This window comes from Bos indicus, chromosome 10 (genome assembly GCF_029378745.1).
Source record: "Bos indicus isolate NIAB-ARS_2022 breed Sahiwal x Tharparkar chromosome 10, NIAB-ARS_B.indTharparkar_mat_pri_1.0, whole genome shotgun sequence".
Classification (NCBI taxonomy): domain Eukaryota; kingdom Metazoa; phylum Chordata; class Mammalia; order Artiodactyla; family Bovidae; genus Bos; species Bos indicus.
The window spans coordinates 16,099,832-16,120,359 of NC_091769.1; the positions used below are offsets into that span (position 1 = coordinate 16,099,832).

The following is a 20,528-nucleotide window of genomic DNA, read 5'->3' on the forward strand; positions in this document are numbered from 1 at the left end:
CTGACCTAGAGCCAGACATCCTAGAATGTGAAGTCAAGTGGGCCTTAGAAAGCATCACTACGAACAAAGCTAGTGGAGGTGATAGAATTCCAGTTGAGCTATTTCAAATCCTGAAAGATGATGCTGTGAAAGTGCTGCACTCAGTATGCCAGCAAATTTGGAAAACTCAGCAGTGGCCACAGGACTGGAAAAGGTCAGTTTTCATTCCAATCCCCAAGAAAGGCGATGCCAAAGAATGCTCAAACTACTGCACAATTGCACTCATCTCACACGCTAGTAAAGTAATGCTCAAAATTCTCCAAGCCAGGCTTCAGCAATACGTGAACTGTGAACTTCCTGATGTTCAAGCTGGTTTTAGAAAAGGCAGAGGAACCAGAGATCAAATTGCCAACATCCACTGGATCATCGAAAAAGCAAGAGAGTTCCAAAAAAACATCTATTTCTGCTTTATTGACTATGCCAAAGCCTTTGACTGTGTGGATCACAATAAACTGTGGAAAATTCTGAAAGAGATGGGAATACCAGACCACCTGATCTGCCTCTTGAGAAATCTGTATGCAGGTCAGGAAGCAACAGTTCGAACTGGACATGGAACAACAGACTGGTTCCAAGTAGGTAAAGGAGTACGTCAAGGCTGTATATTGTCACCCTGCTTATTTAGCTTACATGCAGAGTACATCATGAGAAACGCTGGACTGGAAGAAACACGAGCTGGAATCAAGATTGCCGGGAGAAATATCAATAACCTCAGATATGCAGATGACACCACCCTTATGGCAGAAAGTGAAGAGGAACTCAAAAGCCTCTTGATGAAAGTGAAAGTGGAGAGTGAAAAAGTTGGCTTAAAGCTCAACATTCAGAAAACGAAGATCATGGCATCCGGTCCCATCACTTCATGGCAAATAGATGGGGAAACAGTGGAAACAGTATCAGACTTTATTTTTCTGGGCTCCAAAATCACTGCAGATGGTGACTGCAGCCATGAAATTAAAAGACGCTTACTCCTTGGAAGGAAAGTTATGACCAACCTAGATAGCATATTCAAAAGCAGAGACATTACTTTGCCAACAAAGGTCTGTCTAGTCAAGGCTATGGTTTTTCCAGTGGTCATGTATGGATGTGAGAGTTGGACTGTGAAGAAGGCTGAGCACTGAAGAATTGATGCTTTTGAACTGTGGTGTTGGAGAAGACTTTTGAGAGTCCCTTAGACTGCAAGGAGATCCAACCAGTCCATTCTGAAGGAGAGCAGCCCTGGGATTTCTTTGGAAGGACTGATGCTAAAGCTGAAACTCCAGTACTTTGACCACCTCATGCGAAGAGTTGACTCATTGGAAAAGACTCTGAAGCTGGGAGGGATTGGGGGCAGGAGGAGAAGGGGACGACAGAGGATGAGATGGCTGGATGGCATCACTGACTCGATGGACGTGAGTCTGAGTGAACTCCAGGAGTTGGTGATGGACAGGGAGGCCTGGCGTGCTGCGATTCATGGGGTCGCAAAGAGTTGGACACGACTGAGCGACTGATCTGATCTGATCTGATCTGATTGATTATAAGGTTTTAAGGGGCAGGTTTAAGGTTTTACGGTTTAAACCTTATGTCTCTTGTTTTTACATCCCAGTGCCTAATAAGTGTTCAATAAATACTTATTGATTGGGTCATCATATAAAGCATAATATTATTTCATGAAGTAGTGAAGGTTTTCAAACTTGGATAGAATTAGGTTGAAAGTGTGTACAGCTTCCTGTAAACTATGTATAAATTTAAAATTTTGAACTTTGATTTACTTTTTTAATTATTAAAACTGTCTCACTTTTTAAAAATTTGGTGTGATTATTTTCTATGTGCCTGGTATTGATTTAAACACTATATACATTAACTCATTTAATCCTACCCTATGAACTAGTTATTCTTTAAACCCATATGGTATATGAGGAAACTGTGGTATAAGCAAGTTAAAAACTTTCTTAGAGACACAGAGTTAATAAGTGATAGAGCCAAGATTCAAACCCAGAAGCAACAGTTAAATGCCTGCATTCTTTACTATGCTATACAGCTTCTTGGTCTTACACATGTGAAGTTTACACACTTACACACATGTATTTCAGTTCTTTGTTATTAGATATAGTAATTGGACTTCCCAGTTAGCTTCTAGTGGTAAAGAATCCACCTGCCAATGCAGGAGACATAAGAGATGTGGGTTCCATCCCTGGGTTGGGAAGACCCCCTGGAGGAGGGCATGGTAACCCACTCCAGTATTCTTGCCTGGAGAATTCCATGGACAGAGGAGCCTGACGGACTATGGTCCACAGGGTTGTATACAACTGAAGCGACTTAGTGCACACACACACACACACACACACACACAGAGATATAGTAATTAGACTGTCTTGTGATCATGGCCTTTTTTTTTTTTTTAATTTATTTATTTTAATTGGAGGCTAATTACTTTACAATATTGTATTGGTTTTGCCATACATCAACATAATTCCGCCACAGGTGTACACATGTTCCACATCCTGAACCCCCCTCCCACCTCCCTACCCGTACCATCCCTCTGGGTCATCCCAGTGCACCAGCCCCAAGCATCCTGTATCCTGCATCGCATTTTTTATCACTAAAGTGCTTATCTTTAGGTGAGTTGGATAAGAATAGGTCTTTGACATAATGTCATTTGTGTTCCAAACTGTTGACATGTTAGAAGTAGTAAATAAGATTTTTGCAAAGTTCCAAACACTGCTGTTGTTGGAAATGTCATGATAGATGGAATTCTGAGTACTATATTAAGGTAGACATTGCAAATAGAGTATTTTTGTAAGTATCTCATAAACTTCTGGTTTGTATAAGCCTTGTCCATCTCCATTATACAGATGCAGAAGATAGGAAAATCTGCAACAATAATATAGCCAATCCATCACCTTAAAAAACATTTTTTTAAAATTATTTATGTGTTTATTTGCGTTGTTTTAGGTCTTGCTGCACACGGGCTTTCTCTAGTTGTGGCGAGTTGGGACTACTCTGTCATGGTGCATGGGCTTCTCATTGTAGTGGTTTCTCTTGTTGGGGAGCACAGGCTCTAGGTGCATAGTCTTTAGTAGTAGTAGCATGCAGACTTAGTAGTGTGTCGTGCAGGCTCAGAATTTGTGGCACACAGAATTAGTTGCTCCAAGGCACGTGGAATCTTCCAGGACCAAGGATCCAACCCGTGTCCCCTGCATTGGTAGGCAAATTCTTATCCACTGTACCATTGGGGAAGTCCCTCAGTCACCTTTTAAATGAGCATTTTTACTCATTTAAGATGAGGTAAGAGGATTTTAACGGAGAAGGCAATGGCACCCAACTCCAGTACTCTTGCCTGGAAAATCCCATGGACAGAGGAGCCTGGTAGACTGCAGTCCATGGGGTTGCTAAGAGTTGGGCATGACTGAGTGACTTCACTTTCACTTTTCACTTTCATGCATTGGAGAAGGAAATGGCAACCCACTCCGGTGTTCTTGCCTGGAGAATCCCAGGGACGGGGAAGCCTGGTGGGCTGCCGTCTATGGGGTCGCACAGAGTCGGACATGACTGAAGCGACTTAGCAGCAGCAGCAAGAGGATTTTAAAAATAACTTTATGCCAGAAGAGTTAAAAATTTAGATGAAATGGACAAATTCCTAGGAAAAAAGTTTGCTAAAATTATAGGAAATTAATAACTTGGGTAGTTCCATATATATTAGTGAAATTGAGTCTGTAATTTGAAACTTTTCCACAAAGAAATCTTTAGGCCCAGGTGGTTTCACAAATAAATTCTTCCAAGAAATCTTCAGAAGAAATAACATCAATATTACTAAAATGCTTTCAGAGAATAAAAAGAAAATATTTCCCAGTCTGTTTTGAGGCTTGCATAACCTTAATACCAAAACCTGATAAAGATATCATAAGAAAGGAGAATTTCAAATCCATTGCTCTTGTGAACATGGGTGAACACATTCTAAAAATATTAGCAAATCAATTCTAGATAGATCAATAAAGAAATAGATGTCATGACCAAGTTGAATTTACTATAGCAGCATAAGTTTGTTATTCAGAATTCAGTGCATGTAAATGACTAAAATTAACAGAAAAAGAGAGAATACATCATGTCAATTGGTTTATCAAATAGTATTTGATAAAATTTACCCACTTAGGATTTTTTAAAATGCTTGTAGCAAACTATTCCTTCTTCAACCTGATAGGGTGTGTTAGTTGCTTCCCCTGCAAATCTAAAGCAAGTATCATGTATAGTGGCAAAATACTGGAGGTGTTTATTTATCTTTCGATCAGGATTAAAACAAGATCCCTGCTGTAAAGTCGTGTATCACCATTATATTGAAGATCCTAGATCTGAGCTGTCTGATACCATATTTGTCAATTTAGATTCTAATTAGTTAAAATTATAGATTATCAGTCACACTGGCCACGTGGCAGGTGCTCAAAAGGCATATGTGACTAGTGGCTACTATATACCACAAATATAGAACACTTCAGTTATCACAGAAAGTTCTATTGACAAGGTTGGCCTAGACGTGCAGTAAGTAAGGATACATAATGATTAGAAAGAGGGAAATTAAACTGCAATTATTTATAGATGACCTGATTGTTACAGAGAAAGTTTGAAAGAATCTATAAACTGATAGAACTAAAAAGTTAATTTTTGTATTGCAAGGTTGCCAGATACAATGTTGGTAAACAAAATCAATCTTAGGCCCATATACTAGCAACAAACAAAAAGTAAAACTTTAAAAATAATGCCATATTAGTATATTGAAAACATCAAATATACAAAATTAATTAAAAAACCTCTTCACTAAAAAATTTAAGACATTATTAGGAAAAATTAAGACAAAAGAAAAAGATATCAGTTATGGATTAAGAGAGTCAGTGGTCTGTGATTTCAATTTTCCCCACATAGATTCAGGGTAGTCTCAAGCAATATCCCTAAAGATTTGTTTGTTAGGTTTTGAAATTGACAAGCTGATCCTTAAATTATAAAAATGCAAAGGACTGAGAATAGCTAAGATAGTCTTGAATAACAAAACTGGAGGATTTTTACTATAGGATATCAAGACTTATTATAAACCAACAGTAGTAAAGACAAGAGAAGACAAATAGTGAATGAAGCAAAATGGAGCCAACAGATGCACACGTTATATTGACCCCTGATTTATATCCAAGATAACATTACAGTGCAGAGAGGAAGGAACATTCTTTTCAATAAATTGTACTAGGTCAATTAGATAGATACCCATGTGGGGGAAAAGAAGATGAATCTTGACGTCAAATCATATAAAGAAATCAAAAGATAAATTATAGATATGAAAAGTAAAACAATAAAGCTTCTGGAAGAAAACATTATCTTTGTGACCCTGGAAGAGGCAAAGATTCTTAAATTGAATACATGTGGCTTTAACAATAAAAAGAAAAAATGATACATTGTACTACATTAAAATTAAGAAAATCTGTTCATTAAGACACCATTAAGAATGAAAAGGCAAGCCACAGAGTGGAAAAGGGTATTTGCAATTTGTATTACATATACCTTATTAAAAGATGAGTTTACCAGTTGTTTGTGAGATTACATTGTATCTGCAACATATTTTCCACACTTCGTGGGAATATAAATTGCTTTAACCACTCTGGTTAATACCTTTAAACATTTTTTATTACTAAAGCTTAACTTACTCATACTCACACCACATGACCTTACAATTTCACTCTTAGTTATATACCCAGCAGAAATGCTAGAAGGCAGGTGGAGAAGGGGACGACAGAGGATGAGATGGTTGGATGGCATCACTGACTTGATGGACATGAGTTTGAGCAAGCTCCAGGAGTTGGTGATGGACAGGGAAGCCTGGTGTGCTGCAGTCCATGGGGTCGCAAAGAGTCAAGACACGGCTGAGCGACTGAACTGAACTGAAAACATATGTATAACAGTGTTCATAGAGCAATATTCACATACCCCAAAACTGTAAACAATCTAAATATTCAGCAACAAACTGGATAACTAAATAGTGGTGTATTTGTACAATGGAATACTGTACAACATGAAATGAAGTATTGCAGTACACAACTATGTGGATGAATCTCAGGAACATAATGTTCAGGGGAAAAAGTCAGTCACAAAAGAGTATACATTTTATATCATTCCAGCTATACGAAGTTTAAAAATAGGGGGGGAAAAAGCAATTTATTGTGTTAGAAGACAGGAGAGTTGTTACTTTGGGGAGAAGGGTTTTGACAAGAAAATAGTACAAGATGATCTTCTGTGTAGCCGGTTAAGGAAGTTCTGTTCTACTGATAGTTTGCTGTAAGCATTTAATAAAATCACGACTGAGTAAATCTTATTAAATACTTATATTTGATAAAATCTGTTGCGGCAATATGGTTTTTCTCTTTTTTCTTTTTTCCTATTTTGAGTTCTGAGTGTTAAACCAAATTTGTGTTCTTGTAGTATATATCTTGGCCTGGGTATGGTTACATGGGTGCATTTACTTTATGAAAATTAATCAAGCTGTACACTATGTGTGCTAGATTGTGATTAAAAGTTTACTTTAAAAGTTTAATATTAAAAAAAATAAAAATATATTTGGAGTGATAGCCAAAATTTACATCTTTATGGTACAAGAAAAGACAAAGAATTTATATTTACATGGAAGATTATTCTTTTCAGTCATGCTTGAGTTAGAATGTACTCTATAGCAGAACAATATTTCATGAGGTGGTTTTGTAATTAATGCTTACCCTTGTTGTAATTAACACTTGCCCCTGTGAAGTCAGCTACAAATGAAGTGAAGCTTTTTAAGTGGCAGCAAAACAATGGCATAGTAATTAAATGAAGCGTATTGGTGTTAAGGTGCTTCCCTTGTAGCTCAGTTGGTAAAGAAAGTGAAAGTAAAAGTTGCTTAGTCATGTCCCATGCTTTGCGACCCCATAGGTTATACAGTCCATGGCATTCTCCAGGCCAGAAGACTAGAATGGGTAGCCTTTTCCTTCTCCAGGGGATCTTCCCAGTCCAGGGATCTAACCCAGGTCTCCCACATTGCAGGTGGATTCTTTACCAACTGAGCTATCAGAGAATCCCAGTACAGGAGACCTGGTTCAATTCCTGGATCAGGAAGATCCCCTGGAGAAGGAAATGGCAGCTCACTCCAGTATTCTTGTTTGGAGAATCCCATGGACAGAGGTGCATGGACGGCTACAGTCAGAGTGGAAAGACTTCCTGATAGACAGGCATTGGGTAAAGTCTTAAGGGTATTGCCCTAGACTAGAATCTACTCTGGCACCCCTTAACAAGGGTTAAAATTAAGCCTTGAAATGATCAAACCATTTCCAAGTTATTTAACTACAGACAGGACAAAACTCAGAAACACTTAATGCAAAAAAAGAAAAAAAATCCATACTGTGAGGTGCAGCAATCCCATTTCTAGGTATTTATCCAAAATCATTGAAATCAGGATCTTGAAGAGTTATTTACACTTATATGTTAATTGAAACATTATTCAATAACCAAGAGGTGAAAGCAACCCAAATGTCCATTGGTAGATGAATGAATAAAGAAAATGGTGGTATATATGTATATGTACGGTGGGATATTAGTCAGCCTTCAAGTGGTGGAACTCTGTCATGCAGCAACATGCGTGAACCTTGAGGATGTTATGCTAAGTGAAATAAATAAGTCACAGAAAGACAAATACTGCATGATTCTACTTACATGTGATATCTAAGGTAATCAAACTCATAGAAGCAGAAAGTAGAATAGTAATTGCCAGGGACAGGAGGGAAGAGGGAATGGGGAGTTGTTGTTCAATGAGTATAAATTTCATTATGAAAGATGAAAAAGTATTAGAGATCACCTGTGCAACATTGAGCTTAGCAAGAGTACTGGAGTAGGGTGCCATTGCCTTCTCCCATAGTTAACAATACTGTATACTTAAAAATTTATTGAGGGTAGTCACTTCCCTGGCAGTCTGGTGTTTAAGATTCTGCCTTCCAGTGAAGGGGGCACAGGTTCAAGCCCTATTCAGGGAACCAAGGTCCCATATGTCACAGTGTGCACCCAAAAATTAGAAAAGTTGTTGAGGGTGAATAAATAGATAAATTACACAGATTCATTTGTTCATTGATTCATGTTATAAAGACCATTTTTTGCTTTTTAAAAATATGCTACATATCCATACAGTGAAGCAAAAAATAAATATATCCAAAACAAATCTGAAATAAAAATCCAGTACCAAACAATGTAAAATAATGTCTTGTGTCCTAAAAAAAATTACCAGACATGCAAAGAAGCAGGAAAGTATGACCCATAACTGGGACAAAATCAACCAATAAGAAGAGAGAAAGAAATGACATCTAAGATTGAATTAGTAGACGAGGATGTGAAAGCAGCAATTGTAAGTATACTCCATATGTTCAGGAAGGTAGAGGGAAACATGAACATGCCAAGAAGAGACATAGAAGTTATTTTTAAAAAGAAAAACCCAAATAGAACTTCTAGAGATGAAAAACACAGTATCTGAAATGAAAAATACAGCAGATTGCAGGAGAAAAGAATTAGTTAAAATCTGAAAACATAGCAGTAGCAATTATCTAAAATGAAACACCAAGAGCAAAAAAGAGCTTGGGAGAAAAAGAAGAAAAAGACAGCGCCAGTAAGCTATGGGGCAATATCAAGCAGTTTAACGTAAGTGTAACACGTTTCAGAAGGAGATGGGGAGACAGACTATTTCAAGAAATAATGGACAAACATTTACCAAGTTTGATTTAAAAAACGGTAAAGCTAACGATTGCAGGAGTTCGCAAATCTCTAAACAGAAGAACCAGGCACAAAAATTGCTGAAACCAATGACAAAAATCTTGAAAATATCTTAAAAACAGCAAAGGTGGGGTAGGGGGTGGGAATCATCTTAAATGACAGACAAGCAAATATATAAAACTTATTGCAGACTGCTTGTCAGAAATTAAACATGCCAGAAGTGGCATCTGAAAGTACTGGAATTAAAAAATTTAAAAACAAACAAAAAACTGCCCCGCTCAATCTAGAACTCCGTACCTGGCAAAAAAGATCTCCTGAAAATGAAGGCAAAATAAAGACTTTGGGGAATAAACAAAGCTTAGAGAATTTGTCACCAACATAACCTGCAATGTCAGAAATGTTGAAAATAGTTCTTTAGGTATAAAGAAAATGATATCAGATGGAAATTTACAACTTTGAAAAGAAATGAGCAGCACTATGAAAAGTAAACATGTAGGTGGATATAAAAGCCTTTTCTCCCTCATTTAAGAATTTTTTTCTTAAAGATAATTGTTTAAATCAAGAATAATAATATATTGTACTTTCAACATAAGTAGAAGAAAAAAGAGGTATAGCTGATAAGTCAGTGGTAGAGGAAATAGAATCATTAAAAAAAAAAATTCTCAGAAAATGGCAGGTGAAAAAGAAAAAGAGAAGAAAGAAAAGGTTAGAGAAATAAATATCAAGATAGAGATTTAAATCCAACCTTATAATCACATTAAATGTAAATGGTCTAAGTGTTCCAATTAAAAGTGATAGTATGATTATATTTAAAACAAAGAAGACTCAATTACATACTGCTTATAAGAAACCCAGTTTAAATATAAAGATACAAGTTAAACAGATGAGAAAATATACACTATGTATACACCAATCAAAAGAAAACTGCATAGCACCCAGCAAAATGGCAGAGTAAGAAGACCCCAAGCTCACCTCCTCTCATTGACACATCCAAACTGCAACTATTTACAGAGCAACTACTGATAAGAAAGACTGAAATCTACTAGAAAAAATCTACAACTAAAGGTGAGAAGGAACTACAATGAGACAGATAGGAGGTATGAAATTGCAGTACAGTTAAGACTCATACTCCTAGTTGGGTGACTGAGAAATAGAATAATTGCAATTGAAGAAGTTCTCCCCAAGGAAGGAGTGATCTGAGCCCCATGTTGGACTCCCCAGGCCTACAGTCCTAGACCAGGAAGATAAACCCACAGAACATTTGACTTTGAAGGCCAGTGGGGCTTACTTTCAGGAGACCCAGAGGGCTGTGGAAAATAGAGACTCCACTCTTGAATTTTGTACACAAAAATTTCATACTCTCCCAGACCCAGGGCAGAAATAATTTGAAAGAAGCTTGAGTCAAACCTGCATGCTGATCTTAGAGTGCTTCCCACAGAGGCTGGAGGCAGCTGGAGCTCACCCTAGGGACATAGACACTGGTGACTGCCATTTTTGGAAGCTTGTTCTACCACAGGGACACCAGTGTGCTGCTGCTGCTGCTGCTAAGTCACTTCAGTTGTGTCCGACTCTGTGCGACCCCATAGATGGCAGCCCACCAGGCTCCCCTGTCCCTGGGATTCTCCAGGCAAGAACACTGGAGTGGGTTGCCATTTCCTTCTCCAATGCATGAAAGTGAAAAGTGAAAGTGCTAGTGATCACCATTTTGGAATCCTCTCTTTAGCTTATCAGGCCCAGGACCTAGCCCTATCCCTGCTCACCAGCCTGTAGGTACCAGTATGGGAATGCCTCCCAGGGAAACGGCCAGAGAACATATTTTAAGACGTAATAACTGAAAATTTCTCTAACCTGGGAAAGAAATAGACATCCAGATCTAGGAAGCACAGAACTAATCCAAAGAGGACCATGCCAAGACATAATTTAAATGATTAAAAATTAAAGAGAATATTGAAAGCAGCAATGAAAAAGCAAGTTACATACAAGGGAACTCCTATAAGGCTATCAGCTGATTTTTATGCAGAAACTCTGCAGACCAGGAGTGACACGATGTATTTGAAGTGATGAAAGGAGAAAACCCTACAGTCAAGAATACTCTACCTAGAAAGACTTGCATTCGGATTTGACAAAGAACTCAAAAGTTTTACAGAAAAAGCAAAAACTAAAGGAGTCTAGCACAGCCAAACCAGCTTCACAATATTAAAGAGGTTCTCTGAGCAAAAAAGAAAAGGCCACAACTAGAAAGTTGAAAGGAAAAAGCTCATCAGTAAAGGCAAATACATGGTGAAGGTAGTAAGTCAACCACATAGAAAGCTAGGAGGAACATTAAAAGACAAAAGGAGTAAATGTATCTCTATAATTTTAGGGGGAGGGGAGTAAAAATGCAGAGTTGTCCAGATGCATTTGATTTTAAGAAGTCAGGAACTTAATCATAGATAACTATAAATAAAGAGCCTCTTGATGAAGGTGAAAGAGGAAAGTGAAAAAGCTGGCTTAAAACTCAACATTCAAAAAACAAACAATGGCATCCAGTCCCATCACTTCATGGCAAATCGATGGGGAAAAAATGGAAACAGTGACAGATTTTCTTGGGCTCCAAAATCACTGCAGTTGTGACTGAAGCCATGAAATTTAAAGACACTTGCTCCTTGGAAGAGAAGCTATGACAAACCTAGACAGTGTATTAAAAAGCAGAGACGTCACTTTGCCGACAAATTCTGGCTAGTCGAGGCTATGGTTTTACCAGTAGTCATGTACCGATGTGAGAATTGGACCATGAAGAAAGCTGAGCACCAAAGAAAGAATTGATGCTGTTGAACTGTGGTGTTGGGGAACTCTTGAGAGTCCAATCAAAAAACATAGACTGGCTGAATGCATTCAAAAACAAGGTCCAACTATATGCTGCCTCTAGGAGACTCATCTCAGCTCTAAATACAAACATAGGCTCACGGGGATGGAAGATGATACTCTAAATGGCAGGTAAAAGAAAGTGAACATAGGCATGGTCATATCAGACACAGTAGACTTCAGGCCCTAAAAGGTAACAGGAGACAAAGATGGGCATAATATAATGATAAAGGGAACAATCCATCAAGAAGACATCTAACATAGGAGCACAAAATTATGTAAAGCAATTATTAACAGACTTAAAGGGAGAAATTGACAGTAACACATTAGTAGGGGACTTTTAACACCCCACTTACATCAATAGATAAATCATCCAGACAGAACATCAATAAGGAAATACGGGCCTAAATGACACATTAACAAAATAGAGGACAAAAATCATATGATTATTTCATAGATGCAGAGAAAAGCATTTGACAGGATTCAATACCCTTTTTTGAAATGTATCTTTATATATGCTTGTTAGCATTACCCATTTAGGATATATATGTGTTTCATTTTCTCATATAAACCTTTGGATGGAGTAAAACAGGTTATTGTCTGAGTGGTCAGAGTTTTCTTTTATTTGCTATAAAATAACCTATTTCTAATTATTTAAGCTAGAGGAAAACTTTCTTTATGCAGATAGTATATTGATGAAAGTGAAAGTATTAGTTGCTCAGTCGTGTCCAACCCTTTGATCCCATTTGATCCCATGGACTGTAGCCCATCAAGCTCCTCTGTCCATGGAATTCTCCAGGCAAGAATACTGGAGTGGTTGCCATTTCCTTCTCCAGGGGATCTTCCCAACCCAGGGATTAACCTGGGTCTCCTGCATTGCAGGCGGATTCTTTACTGTCTGAGCCACCAGGAAAGCCCAATATGTTTACTGGTCAAGACAATAATATCAGTCAGGTAGAATATGGTTGAATATAGTCATTAGCAGCTATAGACTAATCCAGATGTAATATTATAGCCTAAATAACCAGTGTGATACTTCTAGGCAACAGCACCTTGAATGAAATACATAATATTGTGTTATGTTTTCCCAGGAAAACAAATCTTGACTTGTCACTTGGTATAATGGGGTTTGTGTAGCTACATGAATCCTCTATGTGTGTGTGTGCATGTGTGTATATGTGTACACTCACGTGCCCATTTTCCTTCCTCCTAGATTTATTTATAGTGAAAACAAATTTCTGATCATCTTATTCTGCCAGTTGTCTTAAAGATGTCAGATACTTTTTTTAAAAAATTGAATCATCGCTGTCTAAATGTTTTTCATTGTTGCAGAGTTTGGGATACTTTACACTTCCCAAACTAGCTACTTCTCAGAGGGAAAAAAAATAACTCCATGTTTAGGCTGGCAAAGTAGAATTTGAGGTGGGAATCATGTTCGTAGAAATTTATTCAAGTGTATTCCAAGAATAGTTAGACTGTTATATGGAAAGAAAAAAAAAAGTGCCAATATTGTACTAGGCACTTTGGAAGGGGAAAAAATCCATTCACATATGGTTTCTCTCCTTAAGGAGTTATTTTCTGATATAAATGCAACAATGAGGGCATATAGGACATTCATCCTGAGAGAGTTACGCACTTTAGATTAGTCTAAAATCATAGACTGTTTGAGAGTGTTTCTGTTTGAGTGGAGGATGTATTAATACTATTTGGGGAGGATTGGAGAAGGAAATGGCAACCCACTCCAGTGTTCTTGCCTGCAGAATCCCAGGGACGGGGGAGCCTGGTGGGCTGCCATCTATGGGGTCGCACAGAGTTGGACACGACTGAAGCGACTTAGCAGCAGCAGCAGCAGCAGCAGAAGTAAAGAGTCGGACACGACTGAGCGACTGAACTGACTGACTGACTGACTGACTGAGCAGAAGTAAGGAATGAGGCAGAGAATATACAAATGAGTAACAATTTCCTAATAATGTAAAGAAATCATTAATTTGGCATTATTAAAGATTGTAGAATATCCATATTTAGGTATTTTAGGGTAATTTTCCTTCTAAGGCTGCAGGAAGGTATACTGACTTAGAATTTGATGAGTGATCTTAAGGAGTTGCTTACAGAAAAATGTTCAAGTTGGGCATATTTAACTTTAGGGTGCTCTATAACCTCTACGAGTTTTAGTTTCTAAAATACATGAAAAACATGTTTAAAAAAAAAAAAAAAACTCATTATGACCCCTCAGAATCTTGAAATGAACAAATTCCTATGACCTCTTTAGTTACTTCTTGTGATAAAGTACAGAATGAGAAATGAAAGTTTCATGGACTTTATGTTTATTTTTAGCTTATAAATAAAGTCCCTTTATTTGATTTTTGCATTCAAGCTGTAAATTTACACCAAGAAAGTGCTAGAAGACTTTAGTTTCCAGTCAAGAAATAGCCATCAGTAATTTGCTTGAGCCCCCTCCCCTTCCCCAGGCAATATCAAAGAGATGGAAAACATTGGTGCCGTGTCTTCAAATTTAGTGTGTAATATTAAGCTTCTTTTAAATTCACTCCGCTTCTAGAGACAGAGTTTTAGCACTAGCAAAAAAGAATGATCTCTATTATTACAAATGTGCATCATAGAGAAGAGCTCAGTTTATAATGCAAATTCCTATTGGATTTGTTTGGAGGCTTTGTTTTGGCTTTAGAGAAAAAAGATTTGTATATCATCTTAATTTCTTATTCTTTAGTCAATATTTGCTGCATTTTTGAAACCTGAAGTTTATAAGATGTGGAATAATACTTTAAATTCTGTTTTGAAGGAGCAGTTTTTTAAAAAAACGTGTGTCTGGGCATATGATGGGGCTTGTTGCAGGGACAAAGTATGTGTATATGTGTGTGTATATATATACATATATATGAAATATACATGATACATACATATGTGCAGGGCAAGATTTTGATTTGGGAAGAAAAACAAGATATATGTTTGCCAAATGTTTGTAATTCAAGTTTCACCTTTGTAAATAATTCCAGTGCTGAGACTGTTTATTTAAATGTCACTGAAAACTTCATTTTGACACTTAGAAAATGTACAGAAATGTATTTCTATACATTAAGAAATACTATTTTGGGATACATTTTATTTCTACTTCAGTCACCTTACTTATTTAGGTAAGTGGAATTTCTGTGTAATTTACATTCATCTCAAACGTTAAACCTACAAAATATCTATACCCTTTGCTTAGCACACAGAAAGGTCTTAAGTACGAGTTAAATGAAAGTTCCTACAGTGTTGAAATTAATTTGGTAACCTTCCTATTTGTTTAGAAAATTGTACATCTTGGAAATCTTAGCTTAAATCTTATTTAATTCACATTTATTGCTGATAAAATTTATGTTCCTTACCAGTGTATCATTCAGTGGAAAAGCAGATTGTGTTTTTTTCTTGATTGCTGTTCTTATCAACTTTTCTGAGATAAAATTGCAGAAGCTTAGAAAAATGTGTTCATTCCAGGGGACTTATGTGCTTCTCTCTGTTTTGAGATTGCTTATTTGGGAAAATGTTAATAGATATTTAACTAATACGTGTTGACTGAATGACTGATGTAGAGAGATGAAAGTTACTTTTTACTGACTTTAAAAAAGAGGCACCACTTCACACGCAGACACTTTACTTTGCCTACTGTGTGGTAGGAACCAAATTGTTAGATTAATCTTAAAACTACTTTATAAAATAGGAGGTATTATTTCAGCTTTACAGATGAGAAAATTGAGATTTGGAAAGCTTACCTAACTTGTCCAACATTACCTATTTTTCCAGTATTCAATTTTAAGTCTAAGAGACTCAAAATCTCAGAATTTTTTTAAAATAAACTATCTCTTTTTGCTTATTTGACCTATTTTATTAGTTTCTTTGGTCTTTTCGTAACATTTATTACCCCCAAAAAACCAGTGGCAATGTGTATTCTTGATTAATTTTATATATTGTTTGAAAAGTCAGATTTATTGAAGTATAATTTACATACAGTAAAATGCACCCTTTTTAAAGTGTACAGTTAGATGAGTTTTGACAGATGTCAGTTCACTCACTCACTTGTGCCTGACTCTTTGTGACCCCATGGACTGTAGCACACCAGGCTTCCCTGTCCATCACCAACTCCCATAGCTTGCTCAAACTCATGTCCATTGAATCAGTGATGACATCCAACCATCTCATCCTCTGTCATCCCCTTCTCCTCCTGCCTTCAAGCTTCCCTAACATCACCTTTGTTGGCAAAGTGATGTCTCTGCTTTTAAATACACTGTCTAGGTTTGTCATAGTTTTCCTTCCAAGGAGCAAGTATCTTTTAATTTCATGTATACAGTCACCATACACAGTGATTTTGGAGTCCAACAAAAGAAAATCTGTCACTGCTTCCACTGTTTCCCCTTTTATTGCCATGAAGTGATGGGACCAGATTCCATGATACTAATTTTCTGAATGCTGAGTTCTTTCACTCTCCTCTTTCACCTTTATCAAGAGGCTCTTTAGTTCCTTTTCATTTCCTGCCGTTAGAGTGGTGTCATCTGTGTATCTGAGGTTATTGATATTTCTCTTGGCAATCTTGATTCCAGCTTGTGATTCATCCAGCCTGGCATTTCACATGATGTACTCTGGATAGAAGCTAAATAAACAAGGTGACAATATGCAGCCTTGACATACTGCTTTCCCAATTTGGAACCAGTCCATTTTTCCATGTTCAGTTCTAACTGTTGCTTCTTGACCTGCTTACAGGTTTCTCTGGAGGCAGGTAAGGTGCTCTGGTATTCTCAATTTCTTGAAGAATTTTCCACAGTTTATTGTGATCCACACAGTCAAAGGCTTTGGCATAGTCAATAAAGCAGAAATAGATGTTTTTCTGGAACTCTCTTGCTTTTTCCATGATCCAGCGGATGTTGGCAATTTGATCTCTGGTTCGTCTGCCTTTTCTAAATACAGCTTGTACATCTGAAGTTCTCGGTTCACCTACTGCTGAAGCCTAGCATGAAAGATTTTTAGCATAACCTTACTAGCATGCAAAATGAGCCTAATTGTATGATAGTTTGAACATTCTTTGATATTGCCTTTGGGTCTGGAATGAAAACTGACCTTTTCAGTCCTGTGGCCACTGGTGAGTTTTCCAAATTTGCTGACATATTGGGTGCAGCTCTTTCACAGCATCATCTTTTAGGATTTGAAATAGCTCAGCTGGCATTCCATCACCTCCACTAGCTTTGTTCGTAGTGATGCTTCATAAGGCCCACTTGACTTCACATTCCAGGATGTCTGGCTCTAGGTGAGCAACCACACCATCATGGTAATCCAGGTTATTGTGATCTTTTTTACATAGTTCTTCTGTGTATTCTTGCCACCTTTTAATCTCTTCTGCTTCTGTTAGGTCGCTGCTGTTTCTTTTCTTTATCATGCCCATCCTTGCATGAAATGTTCTCTTGATATCTCCGATATTTTTGAAGAGATCTTTAGTCTTTCCCATTCTGTTGTTTTCCTCTTATTTCTTTGCATTGTTCATTAAAATGGCCTTATCTCTCCTTGGACTTCCTTGGTAGCTCAGCTGGTAACGAATTCGCCTGCAATGTGGGAGACCTGGGTTCAACGCCTGGGTTGGGAAGATCCTCTGGAGAAGGGAACAGCTACCCACTCCAGTATTCTGGCCTGGAGAATTCCATGGACTGTATAGTCCATGGGGTCGTAAAGAGTCAAACACGACTGAGCAACTTACACTTTTCATCTCTCCTTGCTATTCTCTAGAACTCTGCATTCAGCTGGGTATATCTTTCCCTTTCTCCCTTGCCTTTTGCTTGCCTTCTGTTTGTAAAGCCTCCTCAGACAACCACTTTGCCTTCTTGGATCACAGCCTTGTCATGGTGAAGGGGGTTGCATTACTTGATATTATGCACATTTAGATTGTAAACCCTCTCCAATCCACTATAATGTAAGTTCCACAAGGGTTGAGATTTTGTTCCTCTTGCTGCTGCTGCTGCTGCTAAGTCACTTCAGTCGTGTCCTACCCTGTGCGACCCCATAGACGGCAGCCCACCAGGATCCCCAGTCCCTGGGATTCTCCAGGCAAGAACACTGGAGTGGGTTGCCATTTCCTTCTCCAATGCGTGAAAGTGAAGTCGCTCGGTCATTGCTAAATCCCCAGTGCCTCGAAATGTGCATAGTTTAAGCAGGTATTCAATAAATATTTATTGAATGAATACTGTTAAGCATACAATTTTTAAAAATAACAGACATCTGAAATAGACAGTTTTGCTTTTTTTCCCCCTCCATTTTTTGGTATTCTGAAATCATAATCCAAATAAAAATGAACATAACTGATACAACGGAATATGAATTGTGATGCTGAATACTGGCGAACTCTGTTTAAAAATGGATTTATAGTTTAATTACTGCCGTTAGTAATGTTCCATCTGTTTACTGCTTGAGAGACCAAGATTTAAATTACACAGACAAATGTTTAAGTATTCTGTGATAGCTCTAATTCAAAGGAGAACTGCTTAATACTTTTGATTGTCAGGACTCTTCCAATAATGCAAACACACAGTATTCCCTGGCAACTACTCAAAATAAAGGACAATTTGAAACAGTAATTCTGCTAGTCCATTAAAAAAAATAGCAAAGTTAAAATAATCTTTGATACAAGTGGCTCACAGTGCTTCAAGTAAGATTATATTCCTAGACAAACATCTCAAAGAAATTGAGCAGGGAGTTTATACTATATTATACTATTAACATTTTACAGATGAAGAGACTAAGGTGTATTAGCCCATAAGAGGTTCACTAAAACAGAGGACAGGGACAAAGCCAACATAGATGAGAATTTTAAGATGAAAAATTATATTTCTACTTTCAGTTCAGTTCAGTCGTTCAGTCGTGTCCAACTCTTTGTGACCCCATGAACTGCAGCACGTCAGGCCTCCCTATCCATCACCAACTCCCGGAGTTTATCCAAACTCATGTCCATCGAGTCAGTGATGCCATCCAATCATCTCACCCTCTGTCGGCCCCTTCTCCTCCTGCCCTCAATCTTCCCCAGCATCAGGGTCTTTTCCAGTGAGTCAGCTCTTTGCATCAGGTGGCCAAAGTACTGGAGTTTCAGCTTCAACATCAGTCCTTCCAATGAACACCCAGGACTGATCTCCTTTAGGATGGACTGGTTGGATCTCCTTATAGTCCAAGGGACTCTCAAGAGTCTTCTCCAACATCACAGTTCAAAAGCATCAATTCTTCAGCGCTCAGCTTTCTTTATAGTCCAACTCTCACATCCATACATGACCACTGGAAAAACCATAGCCTTGACTAGATGGACATTTGTTGACAAAGTAATGTCTCTGCTGAGGAAGGCTTTCTTATCTCTCCTTGCTATTCTTTGGAACTCTGCATTCAAACGGGTATATCTTTCCTTTCTCCTTTGCTTTTCACTTCTCTTCTTTTCTCTGCTATTTGTAAGGCCTCCTCAGACAGCCATTTTGCTTTTTAGCATTTCTTTTTCTTGGGGATGGTCTTGATCCCTGTCTCCTGTACAATGTCATGAACCTCCGTCCATAGTTCATCAGGCAGTCTGTCTGTCAGATCTAGTCCCTTAAATCAATTTCTCACTTGCACTGTATAGTCATACGGGATTTGATTTAGGTCATACCTGAATGGTCTAGTGGTTTTCCCCACTTTCTTCAATTTAAGTCTGAATTTGGCAATAAGGAGTTCATGATCTGAGCTATAGTCAGCTCCCGTTCTTGTTTTTGCTCACTGTATAGAGCTTCTCTATCTTTGGGTGCAAAGAATATAATCAGTCTGATTTTGGTGTTGGCCATCTGGTGATGTCCATGTGTAGAGTCTTCTTTTGTGTTGTTGAAAGAGGATGTTTGCTATGACCAGTGCATTCTCTTGGCAAAACTCTATTAGCCTTTGCCCTGCTTCATTCTGTGCTCCACGGCCAAATTTGCCTGTTACAGCCGCTCCAGTGTTCTTGCCTGGAGAATCCCAGGGACGGGGGAGCATGGTGGGCTGCTGTCTATGGGGTCGCACAGAGTCAGACACAAATGACACGACTTAGCAGCAGCAGCAACCAGGTGTTCCCTAACTTCCTACTTTTGCATTCCAGTCCCCTGTAGTGAAAAGGACATCTTTTGGAGGTGTTAGTTCTAAAAGGTCTTGTAGGTCTTCATAGAACCGTTCCACTTCAGCTTCTTCAGTGTTACTGGTTGGGGCATAGGCTTGGATTACCGTGGTATTGAATGGTTTGCCTTGGAAACGAACAGAGATCATTCTATTGTTCTTGAGATTGCATCCAAGTACTGCATTTCAGACTCTCTTGTTGACCATGATGGTTACTCCATTTCTTCTAAGAGATTCCTGCCCACAGTAGTAGATACAATGGTCATCTGAGTTAAATTCACCCATCCAGTTCATTTTAGTTCACTGATTACTAGAATGTCAACCTTCACTTTTGCCATCTCCTGTTTGACCAGTTCCAATTTGCCTTGATTCATGGACCTAACATTCCAGGTTCCTATGCAGTATTGCTTTTTACAGCATCAGACCTTGTTTCTGTCACCAGTCACATCCACAACTGGGTATTGTTTTTGCTTTGGTTCCATCCCTTCATTCTTTCTGGAGTTATTTCTCCACTGATCTCCAGTAGCGTATTGAGCACCTACTGACCCGGGGAGTTCCTCTTTCAGTATCCTATCATTTTGCCTTTCCATACTGTTCATGGGGTTCTCAAGGCAAGAATATTGAAGTGGTTTGCCATTCCCTTCTCCAGTGGACCACATTCTGTCAGACCTGTCTACCATGTCCCGACCGTCTTGGGCTGCCCCACGGGCATGGCTTAGTTTCATTGAGTTAGACAAGGCTGTGGTCCATGTGATCAGATTGGGTAGTTCTCT

General features: G+C 38.2%; 1 protein-coding gene across 3 annotated transcripts in view; it reads left to right on the plus strand.

Annotated features, from left to right (window-relative positions):
* The window catches only part of GLCE (glucuronic acid epimerase), a 109,732-nt gene that overhangs the window by 59,931 nt on the left and 29,273 nt on the right, over positions 1 to 20,528 (plus strand). Inside the window, exon 1 of one of the 3 annotated variants that reach the window (XM_070796985.1) lies at positions 1,390 to 16,274. The exons of the other annotated variants lie outside the window; for them this stretch is intronic. The gene's annotated coding sequence lies outside the window, so the exon portion shown is untranslated. Of the gene's footprint in view, positions 1 to 1,389; positions 16,275 to 20,528 lie in introns of those variants that run through there. 3 annotated transcript variants of the gene reach the window in all.